At 23.4% G+C, this 18,851-nt stretch overlaps 1 long non-coding RNA gene across 1 annotated transcript; it reads right to left on the bottom strand.

Annotated features, from left to right (window-relative positions):
- Window positions 1-15,908: 15,908 nt before the first annotated feature.
- Window positions 15,909-18,162, bottom strand: LOC131176977 (uncharacterized). The gene is made up of 3 exons (XR_009146756.1): window positions 17,590-18,162; window positions 16,788-16,844; window positions 15,909-16,230 (listed from the first exon to the last, which is right to left on the bottom strand). It is a non-coding gene; the product is annotated as an uncharacterized LOC131176977 (long non-coding RNA).
- Between the last annotated feature and the right edge of the window lie 689 nt (window positions 18,163-18,851).

Below are 18,851 nucleotides of genomic sequence, written 5' to 3'. Positions count from 1 at the left end.
AAAAAGCAATGTAACAATAAATTATTATAGAAAATAATCATTTAAATCATAAAAAAAGAAAGTAATAATAATAATAACAATGCTTAAAAGAAAATGAGAAATATAATTATAAAAATTAAAAGAGTAATAGTAATAATAATAATATAAAAAGAGAATTAAATTTAGTATAAAAAATAATTATAAAGCAAGAAAAACCGTTTATAAAGAATGTCACATGGCAACACCATATAATACTATAATATTGTCTTTTAGAGATATATACCTTGAGACAGATAAGATATTTATTACTAATAACTATTATTTGAGGCAAAATTTTATTAGTGTCTAAATATTATATTATTTATTTTTAATAACTCATTGTTTGAAACAAAAACTTATTAGCCTCTAAATATTATATTATTTTTTTAATAATTAATTTTTTGGGGCTAAAACTTATTAGTCTCTAAATATATAATTATTTATTTCTAATAATTAATTTTTTGAGGCAAAACTTATTAATCTCTATATGTTATATTTTTTGTTTCTAATAATTAATTTTTTTGGCAAAACTTACTAACTACAAATATTTTGATGATTTGAATTTATTAATTATACATATATTAATATATTTATTTTGTAAGTGTATTTTTAATTAAATTTGTACTTCAAAATATATAAGTACTATAACAAATATAATAAAATTTTATTATATAATATAATATATTATTAATTCTTTATTATAATAAAGTATTTATATGATAAATTAAAAATTTAAATTTTGAATTATAAATTAAGAAAATAATAATTAGAAAAAAAAGAAAAAGAAAGTGATGTCTTATATTGTTTTTTTAGGACTTGAGGGATGATGATTTTCCTATAAAAAGCAATCCTTCTCCCTTGATATTTCGAGTAAAAAGTGAGGTCCAAATATGGGGCCCTCTAGTTATAGTTTACTTTTTTGAAAATATATTTATTTATTTTAAATAATATTTATTACCTTTTGTAATTTAAATAAATTTTCTTTAAATTGTAGTAGTAAATAAATATTATATTAAATAAATACTAAATTATTAAAGACAAATAAATGCTTTTATATTAATAATTAATAATATGAAGAAATTAATATATAATGACAAGATAATTTATTTTTAGATAATATTATTAGAAATAAATTTATTTGATTCTAAAAGTAAATTTAGAAATTTTAGTATAGACAATTAAAGTTAATTTAATTTGTCTTTAAAAATAGATTTAGGACAAATAATATAGTTTATGAAAATGAAAAGGGAGACAATTTTTTTTGTCTCTATAATTTATTAATATAAACATATATATTTATCAAATAATTATCTGTCTCTAAAAATATGTAAAAATAAATAAATAGCTTTTTAAGTCAAATTTTTTAATATCAATATAATAATTTTAGTGTAGTGATAGTTTATGTCACATATCAATGCCTTAGGAAAATTTGGTCACTTTACATAGATAAATAGATGTCCTCCTTAAGGATGCTACTGAATAAAATTTCTAATTTTTTTTTAAAAAAATTATATGGCTTTATGTTTTTTAACCACTAATTCAATTTTATAATATTTTAAATTAAATAATAACATATTTAAAATTCAATTAACATTTAGGTCAATTTTATTTAATGGGCTCAACAAATATTCCAACAAATTTACTATATTCTAATTTCAACTCCCTGTAATAAACAAAATTGGGTTAATAATATTTTAATTTAATAGTCAATATGATTATAACAATTTATGGACTAGAATTAAATTTTTTATATTGTTCATAAATTAGCCCCATGTATCTACATATTGGCCGAACAAATTAAAATTTAAGCTATTTTTATTACTTAAAAAATTATTTTAAACTTATCTAAATTATAATTTTAATTTTAACAAAACATACCCACATAAAAAAAAAAATCAATCTTTTAAAACTACCATAATGGTATGATATGTTCTTATTACTATAAAACCTATGCCTAAATATTATTTTAATAATAGATTTAATAAAATGTTAATTTTAATTGACCATTTATTGAGATTTTAAATATCAAACCATTCGGCCATTTTAAATTTAATAAATTTGATTTCAAAGAAAATATCCATTATTGGCCCATTAATTAGGTATAGTAACTAGGCCATTAACTAATTTTTATTACTAAAATATTCGCCACTAGTTTTTTAAAATTAAAAAGAAATAAATATTAGTAGACTAGAATAAATTTTTTTTATTGGCCAAATGATATGACCATTATTAAAATTACTAATATTATTTAATATATCCAATTAATATTTTAATAATTTAAAATTCATTACGAGTCCTTTATATTTAAATATTATAATCATCATTTAGATATTTTTATTGATTGTAGATATTTTTTGAATTTATTTTAGAATTTTTAAAAAATTAAATTGGGAGTGGGTCTAACGTATTAACTTATATGCAAGTGAGCAAAATGAACCAATATTTTGAAGTTAAATAGATATTAAACAAATAGCTTAGTTATATTCTTTTAAGCTAATTGTTGACCAATATTTCAGTTAGGTCCACATTTACTGATGTGAAAAATTAATGAGGTTAAATGGCCAAATTGTCTTTGATAAAAAAAAAAGGCGAAATTGTATCCCACTAATATTGGCCATTAAAATTAAGATCTAATTTTTAACAACACTTGTGAATCCAAAATCGTTAAATATAACAATTAATGGGGCCTATAAAATATGAGTTCAAATAAATTTTTTATTTGTAGATATTAATTAAATTTAATTAAAATAAAATATGGGACTTATCCAAATTGTGTCAATTTTATGAGTTAAGTTATGACCGCAAGGCCTAATAATTAATGACCATATTTGACCTAAACGGATATAACATTAGTTTTTCAACGATTATTTTAACATTAATTTATTAAAATGTTTAATGGTCAATATTTTAGCCCCATATATTTTTTTTATTATTTTATCCAAAATTTTGTCAATATTTCAATTTCTATTAAATACAGCTAGTTCATTAATTTAATTTGATTGGGCTAATAAAAATTGGTAATAAAAAATATATTCAATTTGTGTCAAAATTGGGCCAATAATTTTATCAGTTATTAATTGTTATAAAGCACATTAATTGGGAGAAAACATTCATCATTATCTAAATTGGGCCATCAAATAATAAAAAAATATTTTTATAATCGTCTAAAAATATATGATGAAGTTATGAGTTAATATATGAATAATTAATTAATATATTAGAATTATTTAATCATGTACTTAAAAAAATCTTAATAAAATTTTAAAAAATTAATTTAAAAAAAAAGAAATAATGGCCAATTTAATGAAGCAAATGATATTAACAAAAAAGACTATTTTAAATTATAGGCCAAAATATTGGCCAATCAACATTAATGTTAAATTATTTGCTAAGCTCCTTACTTTAAAAAACGCCGAACTCAAATGTGGGTAAACGAAATTGTAATTAGAAATTGTCATAATTTTGTTCATATTGATTAGTAATTTAATTCTTTTTTAAATTTTTTATTACTTAACGAAAAAGCTATTTAATAAGCTTATTTAGTAATTTAGTAATAAAAATATTTTTATAATTAGGTCAATTTAATTATTTATTTTTGTTGAACAATATTTGGTGGGCCCATAAGATTAGTTGATATTTTCTAAATCAAATAATATTAGTAAAATCAATTAGTGATTAAATTAGTAAAACAACTGTAATTTAAAATCAAAATATTTTTTGACGGATATAATCTTTTAAATGATGATAAAATTTTTTTTATCTGGGCTAAATAATATTATCAATAAAAGATTAGAATAAAAATATTAATATTAATTGGCATTTTATTCTAAATGAATATATAATATAGGGCTATTCAAACATTTTTATCAGCCCCATTCATTTAAAAATGTTCGACTAGCTTTAATCAACATGATAAAATTGGGCCAACTGGACAGTTTTATAACACAACTTTTAATATGGCTTCAGCTGGGTACTTTTATAACAATTAAATTATTCATTAAAAAAAAACTTAAGTAAGATATGTTTTTAACCGTTTCTCACATTTAGTTTCAAATTAATTTTTACAAAATTTTGAAAAGTTAAACTAATAAAAAAGAATTTTCAAGTTTATTATTTAATTTATAGAATATGTTCTAAATAAATCTCAATATTCTAAATTTTAATCTCAGTTTATGGCCTACATATCAGTTTATGGACTAAAATATAAAATAAATTTATGAGCTCAAAATTATAGTTGTAATAATAAAATGTTCACATACCCATAAAAGGTTGGAATTTTTAAATTTTATTAAATTAAAAAGATTCAAAACTTTTAAAGGCTGATTGAATATTCATACCATTAAATGGTTCCAAATATTTAAAAGATTTACATTGAATATATTAACTTACTTAAATTTAAAAATTGGGTATGTTAAATAAAACTTTTTTGTTGGCCTCATATTTTAAGTAATATCGTCACTAGTACTTTAATTATTTAAATAAATTTAATAAGGTCATATTCTAATAAAAAAAATACCAATATGATCCAAAATTTTGATGTGCTTATTATTAGTTGTATCAGCTAGGTTAATTGAGTATTTTTGTTTTATGATGAATATCTATCATTTATTCTAATAAGCTTATTCTAATATTAAATATGAGCCAATAAAAACTAAAAGAAAATTATTTACTGTTTATTGAGATATGGGACTGTGTATTTAATTAAAATTTTTCTTTTGATTTAAAATTAGCCTAATTGCTTTATGTAATTTAAATTTTTAATTTAATTGTGACTAATATAAAAAATCTTGTTCAATTTTTTTATTGTTTAAAAATAAATTTTAAAAATATCAGCCAATTAGAACATACCCATTTTATTAATGAGTCCATTAAAATTAGCTCATATCAATATATATATATATATATATATATATATATATATATATATATATATATATATATATATATATATTGATAACATTTTTAGACCTAAATTAGTGAGCTTAGAATGGTCCAATATTTAAATTTTTTAAATATTTTTAAACAAGAATTTAAAAATTAAACGGTTAGCAAATAATTTTTATTTTAGAATTAAATAGCTTATCCAATGATATTTTATTAAAGTTTTTTCAATATATCCATTAATTAGGTCCACACTTAATTGGCCAAACTTAGTGGATATTTTAAATTAATAAAATATTTAAATGTTATATTTATATAATTGGCCCATATAACTAAATATTATAATCATAATTAATTAATATAAATCAATATTTTTTTTTTATTTTTTTGTTAGTTCAGTTAAATAAAAAATATCTAACATGGGCTAATAGTTTATCACATTAACATAAAAATAAAATATTATAATATCATCCTACTAATTTATGTTATATCCATGACCAAAATTATAATATGGTCCCACTAATTTATGTTAAAATATTATAATATCAATAATAAGGCCAAAATTATAATAGATTATACTATATCCATAGTCCCATTACTATATGTAATTATTGATATTTTAATTTTTTTCCTATTGTAATAAATTTTAATATGATCAATGTTAAACATTAATCATTATTTAGTTGGGTTAATTAAAAAAACTTTTAAATTACTAAAATATTTGATATTTTTATTCTCATGAGGTTTATTCTAATACCAATATTTCCAATGATCAAAAAATTTAATTAAAATATGGGGCCAATTTTATATTTATTAAACTAATCACTCACTGTAACGCCCTCACCATAAGTAGTCCGTACATTTTACTGTTCCGATGACTAATGTCTGTTCGGATAGTCAGGATGTCTGAAAATACACTTAAACTATAGTGAAGAGGCATAAATTAATGAAATAAATATTAAAAAAATATAGAAAAAATTTTGAGAAATAAAATAAAATTTAGAGAATTTATTAATTGGTATAAAAAATAAAAATAATCCGATGAGCACCATGAAAGGCATTTTGGTCATTTCACCCCTAAAGGTGAATTTTGACTTAAATGTCAACTTAAAATTTGGAAATAGAATAATTAACATAAATTAATTTTATGAATTTGAATTTGAAAAATGAGAAGAGAAAGAAGAAGAAAAGAAAAGAAAAGAAAAGGAAAGAAAAGAAAAGAAAGGAAATAGATTTATGAAATTTAAAAATAATAAAGTACACATAAATGTATATATATAAATAACCACAAGAGACAAAACCCCACCAACCATCTTCTTCTTCCTCTTCTCTCTCTCTCCTTGCCGTCTCCCTTGGTCTCTCCCTCCCCACCATTGTTATCAAGCTTAAAGCTTGATTTCCCAAGCTTTCACTCACCAAAACCCATAGACCCCTGCATTAAAAAGTTAGGCCACTCCATAAGGAAGCCATTGATAGTGAAAAGAAGAAGAAAAGTTGAAGTTTAACAAATTACCCAAGAGGTTAGTGCCTAATCTTCCTTTCTTCCTTTATTAATCCTTGAGTTAAGGTTAAAATGAAGTGAAATTTGTAAGAAACTAAAAGAAATAGGTGAGTTATGAGGGGAGTGAATTTTTGGTACCCATGGTGAGTGATGGTTTTTGATGACTATGATGTATATAAAGTGATTTAATGATGTTGGTTGATGCATTTATAAGTATTAGAAGTTGATTTACATTGAGATTTTATGAGGTTGAAATTGTGAGTTAGGGTTTGGCCTAACTTTGATATTTTTGCATTATACCATGCAATTGGGATTGTTGAGATGTGTTGATGATATTTAGAAGTGCCTTGAATGTCAAATTGAAGCAAGGAAGTTGGAGGAGAAATGAATTATTGGAAGTGCTATTTTCTGCAGGTTGTGTTTGTTGAGGGCAGTGTACATTTTAGGCCATAAATGAAATTGTGTGACTCCAATTGGTATGAGGCCAATTGGAGGTGAAACTAGACCCAAAATAGCCCATTTTCCATGAAGAAACTATGCCCAAATTCTGTCCAAAACTTGACCTAAATACTGCCCAAATTCGGATTTCCCTGCACCAAACACTGAAAGTGACTAAATGAACAGTACGTGTTCATTTGGTCATAATTCTCTCTATACTGGTCCAAATGACCTAAATTTTCACTCATGGAAAGTTTGGATATAGGGCTACACTTTTCATGAGGACTACTTAACCCAGTTTTGCCTTTAACCAATTCAAATTGGTAGCACAAGTTGGGTCACTGAAACTGCTAACCCAGAAAATGACTAAATGAACAGTACATGTTCATTTGGTCATAACTCTCTCTATACTGGTCCAAATGACCTAAAATTTCACCCATGGAAAGTTTAGACATAGGGCTACACTTTTCATGAAGACCACTTAACCCAGTTTTGCCTTTAACCAATTCAAATTGGTAAGCACAAATTGGGTCACTGAAACTGCCAACCCAAAAAATGACTACATGTTCATTTGGTCATAACTCTCTCTATACTGGTCCAAATGACCTAAAATTTTACCAATGGAAAGTTTAGACATAGGAATACACTTTTCATGAAGACCACTTAACCCAGTTTTGCCTTTAACCAATTCAAATTGTTAGCACAAGTTAGGTCATTGAAACTGCCAACCCAGAAAATGACCAAATGAACAGTACGTGTTCATTTGGTCATAACTCTCTCTATACTGGTCCAAATGACCTAAAATTTCATCAATGAAAAGTTTAGACATAGGGCTACACTTTTCATGAGGACCACTTGACCCAGTTTTGCCTTTAACCAAATCAAATTGTTAGCACAAGTTTAGTCACTAAAACTGCCAACCCAGAAATTGTCCCAAGATACTATTCCTTTGGTATTTTGACCATAACTTGAGTTCTATAACCCCAAATTCAGTGATTCAAAAGCTGAAATTCAAGTTTAAACATAGAGGAGCAATTGTTATGAAGGAAGTGTGACTAAATAGACATCCTAACCTAGTCAAATTCCTAGATAAAGATAACACATCAACATGAACCTAAAGAAATGTTCATAGGAAAAATGCTATATATGATAATTAAAATACTCATAAGGATAATTAAATATTAAAAATGATATGAATATGTAAATTGGGACTAATGTCCTATTAATATGAAATTAATGGTACCAATGAACATTACTAGAAAATAGTAACAGTGAATAGTGCTAAATTAATTAAAAATATTTAATTGCCCATAGTATGCCTAGACTTATTGATTTAGTTTGGATAAATTAGTATACCAATTAGGGACTACAGATAGCAGTACTGCCTACCGAGAAAATCATGAACTGACAATATATGTCTGGTATGATTGTTCTATAGGCTATATGCCTACTTACTGGCCATTGTGCCTACTTTATTTCTGGCTTTACAAGCTCGACAATGGTCTCATGCCCGGTGGCCTCGTGCACCGATGGGCATTTATTCTGGATAGATATATGACTGTCTAACCAGTATACACCCGTGCATCCAGCCTTTATAAAATTGTTATAGGTTTCTTGGGCACTGATAAAAATTAATTAAGACTTAAAATACAATAAGTAATCATAAAAGATCCCGATAATGTTAATTGTTTCCAAACAGCAATAAAAATATAAAAGATCAAGAAATTATGAGTTGCATATATTATTTCAAATTATTAATTTATTGTTATTATAAATTATGCACCACTAAGCGTTATGCTTAGCGCGTTGGTTTTCCATCGCGTAATCGGAGATCAGTCCACTGCGACAGAAGACCACTGATGAGTGTCTTGTGAGCTCTGATCAGATTTGCCTTTGTCCATAGTCACCTCACCGGTCTTTTGTATTTTGGTAGGGCCCATGTATAGACTAGTATTTTGGTTCATTATGTTTAGTCATGATGTAATTACTAGTTTATGATGTATTTCATTTTAGACTTGAAATGAAAACTTATAATTTATTATCTATGAATTTTCATATGAATGCAATAGATGACACTTTATTTTGAGATCTCATAAATAGTTGTGAATGATATGATAAAAAAGAATATGATATGGAAATATGTGAGATGACTATGAATATGTTAACAGGTGATAGTGGAACCCGCCAGTTGCTAATAAAACAGAGGAGGATCTGTTCGGGTCTCCACAGAAATAAGATATAAAAAAAAAAATTATACACTTAAATTACTTGATTTAAAGGACATTAAAATTTACAATAGACATGACAAGACAAGATAGGGTGCTCTGGCACCGAATGTGGCACTTCTTGCTCAGCTATACAATAGACGGGTAAGGGGCGTCATACTCACATTCTTAAAAATAATTTAAAATTATTAGAATATTGACTTATTAATTTTTTTTATCCATAATTTTATTCAACCTAGCTTATTTTAATTATTTCCCCACAATTAGACCAATTCAATGTACACCAACCATTAAGATTTTAATAAACGTTAACTGTTAAAATTTACGGCCATATATGAGTCCAATATTAATTAATGAACTCATATTTTAATAATCATCATAAATTTTAATTTATCCACTAGTTGATTCAATAGTTCTAGGACTTTCAAAACTAACCTTAATGGTCGCTCTAAAGTAAATTTTTTTTTTTTAATAATTCTAGTCCAAATACCACATATAATAACTAGACCTGCCTATTTTATGTACTCACTCACAATTTAATAAATATAACAGTTATAAATTAATTTAATTGATATTTGTCTAGCTGTTATTGGCCAAGCTTATTTAATAAAAGCTTTTAAATTATTAAAATATTTTCCCCTTAATTTTTTTGCTTCATTGAAAATATAAAATTATTAATTAATGACGATTATAAAAAATTAGGGTAATAAAAAATATATTTTAACAAAATTGATTAAAAGCTTCAAATTGTAAGTAAATATATGGCCACATATTCTTATAAAAAAAAATATATGTGCGATTAATTTTTTGTTTAATTAAGCCCATTACTCAATATATTTGTAGAGCTAGTGATATTCACCTATGTATATTGGCCAAATAAAATAAAAAATTTTGAAATATGGATTCTTCCATATTTAAAGTACTACTTTATTTAATTTTTTTTAAAAAAGATTCAATTAAACCTAATAGGAGCCATCTAATTAGATATATGGGGCTAATGATTATATCCATATTAAAATTTTAACTCTTACAAGAATTAGCTTAAAAATAAATTAGTTATTTAATGGACCTAAGCCATCATTAATTTTTAAATTACTATCCACTAATAAGCCATCATTAATTTTTAAATTACTATACACTAATTTAAAGTTTTTCTATTAAAATTGCGAGTAATAATAATTATTCTAGTAACCTTTTAAAATTAATTGATTTTAAATTACTAGAATAGTTTTTATTGACACAATATGAGCCCAACTTTAATATATCTAAATGTTAGTAGCTCAAAAATTTTAATAATATTAATTTATGAGCATATTCTAATAAAATTTTTATCAACCACATTAATTTAGGTCATTAATATTAAATTGATTTTAACAAAATTAGTGGTAGTTTAAAAATCGGGCTAATAAAAAATATTGAGCCATATCACTAGGTTAAAATAATTTATTAGCCATATTTATTGAAAATACGGGTTCATATTTTTAAAAGTTAGTGAAGTTGCTGTAGTAATTTATTTGAAACTTATTTTTTTTATTAGTCCAACTTAATTAAAAATTTAGTCATCAATATTCTTTTTATTAGAATATTTTTCCATTAATTCTTTGTTTAATTAAGAAAATAAAAAATGTTTAAACTTTTCATCTATTTTAAATTATTGAAAATATTAGATATTTATTAACATTTTGATATTAATTTTTATTAATAAAAATATAAGTCAATATTCTAATAATTAAAAAAAAATTATTAGCTTAGATAAAAAATTAATAAAAAATATTAGGCCATTACTAGTAAAAAGAATATTGGCTATCAATTTTATAACAATTTTAACATTTAAATACAAAAAGATATTTTAAATTTAATGTATTAGTTTTTAGAGTACTTTAAATGTGGTTTATTTTTAAAATTTTAAATATATTTTAAAATTAAAATAAAACAATTTGACCTTACTATTTTTTAAATCTCACTCATAATATAACCAATAAATATTTTTTTTATTTAATTGGGTCAATAAGAAAATTAATTTCAACATTATAAAAATATGTTATAAACAAATTACTAGACAAATTGTATGGCAATGATGGGCTATACTCAATATTTAGTAATATTAGTGACCTAAGCTAAATTTAAAATTAACAATCAATTTAATCGGCGAATGATAATATATTAAATTGTTTTGATCTTGGATCATTTTAAGTTAAACTAATCTTATTCTTATTTTAAATATTAATGTGTCACTAATTTTTATTTAAATTTCATTAAAATTAAAAAAAATTAATATATTCTAATAATTTAAAAGTTTTTATTAAAATTTGGTACATTCACATTTAAAGATATAACGTTGATTAATTTTTTAAAAAATTTAATAAGTTAATATTTTAATAATATAAATTTTTTTATTAATATTTATTGTCCTAATAAAATATCACCCAATAAAATGTTAAATTGGTAAAATAAGCAAAATATGGGCCAATATTAACAAACTTTTAAGAATATGGCCAACTAAGGAAAATTTAGAAGTACTAACTATGGAAAAACTGTCAATATTTTCAATTATTAATTAAGCAAATGTTAATTAACCAAAATTTTGTATTTACGCATTATTAATACTCATTAATAAAAAAAATATCATCATCAGTCCTAATAATTTTAAAATTAATTAAGAGCCACAACCACTCTAAAAAACTTTTGAAAATTTTTTAAAAAAACTGCAAAATACCAATAACTTTGAATAAAAAAATAAAATTATTAATATTTTTATAAGTTATTTTTTCATTGATCCAATTAATCAATTAATATTTATAATATTGACTAATAAATCAATATTGGTCTTTTTTTTATAATGAATATATAAGCTATTTTTAAGTAATAAAAAAACACTTAAAAAGAATTAAATCAGCCCCGTATTATAGTAATAAAAGGTTTCTATTTGATGCTTAACTAAATATATTCAATCATTAGATTTTTCTATTTTAAAATTTTATTGGACTAATAAAAAATATCAATTAATGATATTAATTAATTTTTTTGAAAAAGGTTAAATTAGTAATCTAAATTGGCCAATATACTTTTAATTCGATAATTGTTATTAATGAGTACTAAAATATTGGTCCAAGCTTATTGTGGCTCATTAACATAGATATTGGATTTTGGGGTCACAATATATTACCCCAAAATTTAATAAATTATTATTTTAATTATTAATTTCTAATAAATACCCATTAAACTCAATTGATTGTTAGAGTAATACTCATTTTTACTAGCATAATGCCCATGCTATGCATAGGGTAATTTATAATTTATAATTTTTATTTTTTAATTTTATTTTAAATAAGATAAATTATTATTATTAAATTAATTTTAAATTAAAATTTTTCTCTTATTTACTTTAATTTGAATAATTTTTTATCTATTATAATAATAAATTTTTAATTAATTTATGATGTAATTAATTAAAATACCTATTTAATTTTTTTATACATAATTAATGATAACTTCCATTTTTATTACGTTTAAAATGTAATAAAAGTACTTTATTCAAAAAATAGTTTAAATTTCATAAAATTTTTATATTTTATTCCATAATTTATGTAAATTGATATTTATTTTTTATAAATTATAAAAAAATACATTAGATTAGTGAGAAAACAATATTATTTTAAAAATATATAAATATAATATTTTTTTGTTATTAATAAAATAAAAAATATTAAATTACGAATAATGAATTGAATTATTTAATTTTAATAATAATGAAAATATATAATATTATTCATTAAAAATAACATTCTATTATATTATTTTTTAAAAAATACTATAGCTAAGTGTAAATTTTTTTATAAAATAATTCTTTGACCAAAATGGTTATCACTTTACACAAATTTATGATATAAAATAAATATATTTCATAAAAATTAAAATTTTAAAATATCATCAATTTTTTATTAATATAATAAATATTAAAAATATATGCTATTTTTCAAAATATAGATTCTATAATTTTAATAGTATAACTTTAATTTTTTAATCATCTTTATTTGGAGCTAAATTTTTGATGCAATTGTATTTGCAATTTATCTTTCGAATTATATTTCTAAATAAAAATATAGTTAAGAGATAACTTATGTATAAAAATATAGATATTTAATTAAAATTTAAAAATAATTATGTTAAAAATTAATGATAATAAAATATGGATAATTAAAATATTAGTTATAATTGTATTGAATATATAATTATAATGAAATAAAATATTGAAAAGTTTAAAAAATATTAAGTAAGAAATTTATAAAAAAATTAATAATTAAATTTATATTAATTAAATATATTTGAATAAATAAATTTTGAGAATGATAATTAATAACTTTGAAGCAACTGATAAAAAAATAGTGCAAATCAAAAATATTTGAGAGCATTTAGGTAAAATGAAAATACTTGATGAGAGAAGAGTATTTTTTATGTATCAATTATCTCATATGATATATTATATATAGACAAACAAATAAAAATCATTAAATAAAAAATTAATTTATAATTAAATCTTATTTAATTGAAAATGGTAATAAAAGCATTCAAATTCAAATTTTAGAACAGTAAAATATTTTTTATTTATTTAGTCATTTCAATTAAATGGCCATAAGTTGGTCATGATGATAATAGTAATAACCATTAATTAATCTTAGGAAAGTGAAGTAAAAAGAATAAGTCAAATCTCTGTATTTTATTTTTATAACTTTTTATGTAGATTACACTTTTTGTCTCTCAAATTTTTTAATAAAGATTTCGTGATAAAAATAATAGAAAATATAACAATATAATAAAAATATTTGTTAAATATATGAAATAATTTAAGATTGATTAGATTATATGATAGTTGATTATGAGATCATAAATTAATGATCAATTTTCTTTAAACTAATGGCTATCAATGACCTTTTATTATTATTATTATTATTATTATTATTATTATTATAGAGAGTAACATATGGTAAATAATATTTTTGTATAAATGAATTTATAAAAAAATAATATAAATAATTTGTAAATATTGCATTTAATCATAAAAGGTCTTAATTTTTCAAAATCAAATTTTAAATAAAATAATAATTTAAGTCATAAATTTTATGGTAATATTGTAAATAATACTGATAATTAAAAGAGAAATAAAAAAAATTAAATAACAATTAGTATTTATAAATAATTTTTAAATATTAAATTTAATTACAAAATCTTTCATTTTTTAAAATTAAATTTTAGAGAAAGTAATAATTTAACTCATAAATGTTAAAATAATATTATAAATAATAATGATAATAAAAAAATAAAAAAATAAAAAATAATTAGTATAAAGGAGAGTATTTATGATTGATTAGGAGATTATAAATTAATAGTTAATTTTCTTTAAACTAATGGCTACAATGACTTATTATTATTATTATTATTATTATTATTATTATTATTATTATTATTATCTTTTAAATTATTTTTTATTTTAAATTATTATTATTATCATTATTATGAAGGGTAGCATGTAGCAAATAATATTTTTATATAAATGAATTTATATAAAAAAAATAATACAAATAATTTTTAAATATTGCATTTAATCATAAAATGCCTTAATTTTTTTTAAAATCAAATTAAAAATAATAATAATTTAAATAATAAAATGTTAAGGTAGTATTATAAATAATAATGATAAGGAAAAGAGAAATTAAAAAAATTAAATAATAATTAGTATTTATAAAATAATATAAATAATTTTTAAATATTAAATTTAACTATAAAAGGTTTTAATTTTTTAAAATTAAATTTTAAAAGACACAATAACTTAAATCATAAATATTAATATAGCATTATAAATAATAACGATAATTAAAAGGGAAATAAAAAAAATTAAATAATGTATAAAGAAGAGTATTTATATAAAGTGATACCTAATAAGTTTTTTTAAAGAAAATATCACGTGTCATTTTCTTAGTAATATCTCTTTATTTTATATATATATATATATATAATAGCCCAATTAAATAAGCAATAAGCCACACAATGAGTGCATTATTGGATTAACTTTAATTCTTTAAGTTAAATATTTTCCTTTATTGAGCCACCCTAATATTTTTCTAACGTCCAATTTTGGAAAGCAGATATATGTACTCTAATATTTTCCATCATTGACCAATATTTAATTTTTTCTTATATTTGGAAAATTATTTATAATTAGTACTCTAAATCAATAATTTAATTGGTGTAACATTTTAAATAGTATATCATATGAAGTTATATTAATAATATTCACGGAGTTACATAAAAAATCGTAAATAATTGAATGCAATATTGAATTAAATTGGTCCAACTAAATTTAGATATAATTCAATGTTTTTATTAGCCCATCTTGAATTCTAATGTTAATAGATATTATAACAAATTCAGTAACTTTTAAATCAACTAGATCAATTATTCCTAACCTAAACATAAAATTTTTATCTAAATGTGATTTGTGTTATTCCTTATTTTAGGCCAAAAATTAAAATTTAATGTACTAATTATAAAAAGTGTCTAACATTTATTGACCTAATATTCTCGTAATTTAATTAGTATATAATGTTGATATTAAAATATTTAATTAAAATATTGTGTTGAATTACATTATTATCATATTTTAAAGAATCCAATTTTATTGAGGTATTATTCTTAACCTAATTAGGTTCTAGTTCAGTATTCATCTGTCACGACCCAACCTATGGGCCGGACCGGCACTAGGACCTAGGCCAGCTTAAAGCCCCCGAGGCCCGTAGTAAACCTAACTATTCCTCAAATCCATAACTAGGCCCACAATTTAGGCCCAATATGCATATAAAATAATTTAAATCAAACTGTTATAATTTCATTTCGGGCCAACTTAGCCTAGAAATTTTCAGAAACTAAAATCAGGGGAGCCCAGCTCAACCCTGTTACCTCTTTTATAAACTGTTTAAATACCATACAAATCTTCATTTATTAATCTCAAAAATTTAAATTAACACAATTTCTAACAAGGCCCACACTATTACTAACGCATGCGGAGTTCTAGATTTTAAATTTAGAAAAGATAGTAAAACAATTAAATAATCGACGTTAAACCTGCGAGGAAGAAAACAGGTTACTCTGTAAAATAACTCCTCCTGTGGCCTGGAAAAAAATATTGAACAGGAGTGAGCGTTCGACTCAGAGAGTAAAATATCAATTTTAACCATAATCTCTATAACTATCTAAAGCTAATGCACCCTGTAGAGTGAAATGCAACATCAATAATAATTTCACATCATAACAGCAAAAAGGTAATTTGGAGCACTCACACACCCAATAATAGCAATCATAATATATGGGAGCTGATCCCCTATACAGCTCTCTTAAATGCAACCTGTGCCAGCGAAGAACTCAAGCCGGACTTTCGCTTAATAAACCAAATCGGGGTCCCAGCGAAGAACTCAAGCCGTGTCTATCCCGAAGGACCGGGTCCCAGCGAAGATCTTAAGCCGTGTGTACCCGTCCTATCCATAGTCCACACCATATCACACGCACACTGCTCCAAATTACCACAACAACATCCATGGCACTTTAACATTTAGGAATGCAACATAAAACGTGCCTAGAGTTTAACTACATAGATACATACATATAAGTCATGGGCATGCTTAAACATATAATAATATTGAAATTACAATTAAAATTAATATTTTACTCACAGTACACCGATGACTATTGTGGTTGCTGGATGCAGAAAAATAGCTGATCTCGATCACCTAATAATTAAATTATAAATTTATTAGTACTAAGTTAGAATAAAACTCTAAAGAGGTAATAGACAGCCTAATTCATGCTGGAAATCCGGCAGAGTTTTTCCTATACCTGGGACCTACCCAACCTGCAAAAAGGCTCAAATAACACTTTTAAATTCTCAATTTCCACAACCACATCTCATCATTATCACATGGCCCCTCCTGGGCCCTCCAAATCAGACAATACTCAAAATCTTAAAAATTACATTTTAGTCCCTATAATTGATATTTTTCAAAAATCCACTCAAACAAGCTCTAAAAATTCTAAAATTTTGCCCCGCGGTCCTTAATAATATTATAAGGCTATTGCAAAATGAATTATAATTTTCTAATCACCCATGAATATTTTATTCAAGAATTTTACTCGATTCCACAAGTTTCCAACATCTAACATATTCTTAATTCAACCTAATTAAATATTCACATATTTAAACCTCCATTCGTAAGCTTCAACCAATTATATAAAATTTAATTATCTTAATTTCAAATAATCTTATATGCCCATATGTTAAAAATCTAACTAAATTCCATCTATATTTTTCAAAAATATTCTACAATCACTCAAAAATTCAACAAACACCAAAGAATATCTCCAAATAATTTTACTTTCCTCATATATTTTTCTTAGAATTTTTTTCTCCAATTTTTTCTGTTTAAGAAACACTGTATTTATGCTCCACAGACAGAGAAATAATAAAAATTGTCTTACCCGAAGTTTATCTGTATCTCAAAAATTCCAAAAATTTATAAGGAAGCCTCTGGAAGTTGAATCATCTTCATAGTCCATCGGAGCCACCGCCGGAACCACCGCGCAAGGTGGCCAGCTGCCGGTCGCCGGTGACATTTGCCGGATCTGATCATACCACCATGTTCCTCTCCTCTTCCTCAGTCCATAGGTGGTCTCGGATCGTCGATCCAACGGTCGGATCGTCCTAGATCTGACGAAAAAGCTTAAAAAACTCGAAACTTCTCTCCTCCATATCTCACTCATCCGACCTCCATTTGCTGCAAAATTGGTATCAAAAGAAAGCTCTCGGAACAAGCTTTCCAACGCCACCTAAATCGCCTCGATCGGACGTCGAATGAAGCCGAAATCGCACCGGAAAGCCGCTGCCCACTGTGCGCGCATTTTCTCTCTCTTCTCCCTCTCTTGTAGCCGTTTCTGGTGGCTCTTGCCGTCGCCGGAGGGTCGCCGGCCGGGTGGGGAGCTGCTTGGGAGGTCACCGGCCGGTCACCGGAAAAAGAAAGAAGAAGAAGAGAGGGAAGGAGAGGAGAGAAGAGAAAATTGGGGGGGGGGGGGGGGTTTCCTCCTCCCGATTTTCAATTTTTTTTTTTTAAATGTTTGGCAGTGACAGTGGAAATCCACTGTCACACGCCAAACTCAAATCACCTTTTTTTTTTTTGGTTGTTACATCATCAGTATTAGATGAATGTAATATTTAGACTTAAATATATATTATATATTTAATTCATAATTAAAATTTTTTAAAATATTTTTTATTAGAATATTTAAATAGTATGGCATTAACTCATTTATTAATCTGGCTCGCTCATTAATGAGCATTTATGGGCTAAATTTCAAGTAGAACCAATTTGAACTTTTTTCAATAAAATTACTATATTTAATTCACAATTTAAATTTTTTAAAATATTTTTTATTAAAATATTTAAATTTCAATAAAATTGACCAACAAAAAAGATTGATCATGTATTAAATTTTTGCCTAATAAAAGTATTAATTAATGATGATTTTAACATTTGAATATATTGATCTAATAAGTTAATAAATGTGAGTTACATGAAATAGTTATAAAAAATAATTTAATTTAATTAGTTTAAAGTCCTTAAACAAAATAATTTTAATTAAATTTAAAAATTGTGGACCAAAAATATATTCTAATATGCCGAAAATGATAAAGGATCACAACATTTTCAATTGAGAACCTAGGCCATTAATTATTCTGAAAATTA

The sequence above is a fragment of the Hevea brasiliensis genome, unplaced genomic scaffold, assembly GCF_030052815.1.
Source record: "Hevea brasiliensis isolate MT/VB/25A 57/8 unplaced genomic scaffold, ASM3005281v1 Scaf3, whole genome shotgun sequence".
NCBI lineage: Eukaryota > Viridiplantae > Streptophyta > Magnoliopsida > Malpighiales > Euphorbiaceae > Hevea > Hevea brasiliensis.
Note: the sequence above shows the minus strand (reverse complement) of the source record. Positions and strands in the feature narration are given on the sequence as shown.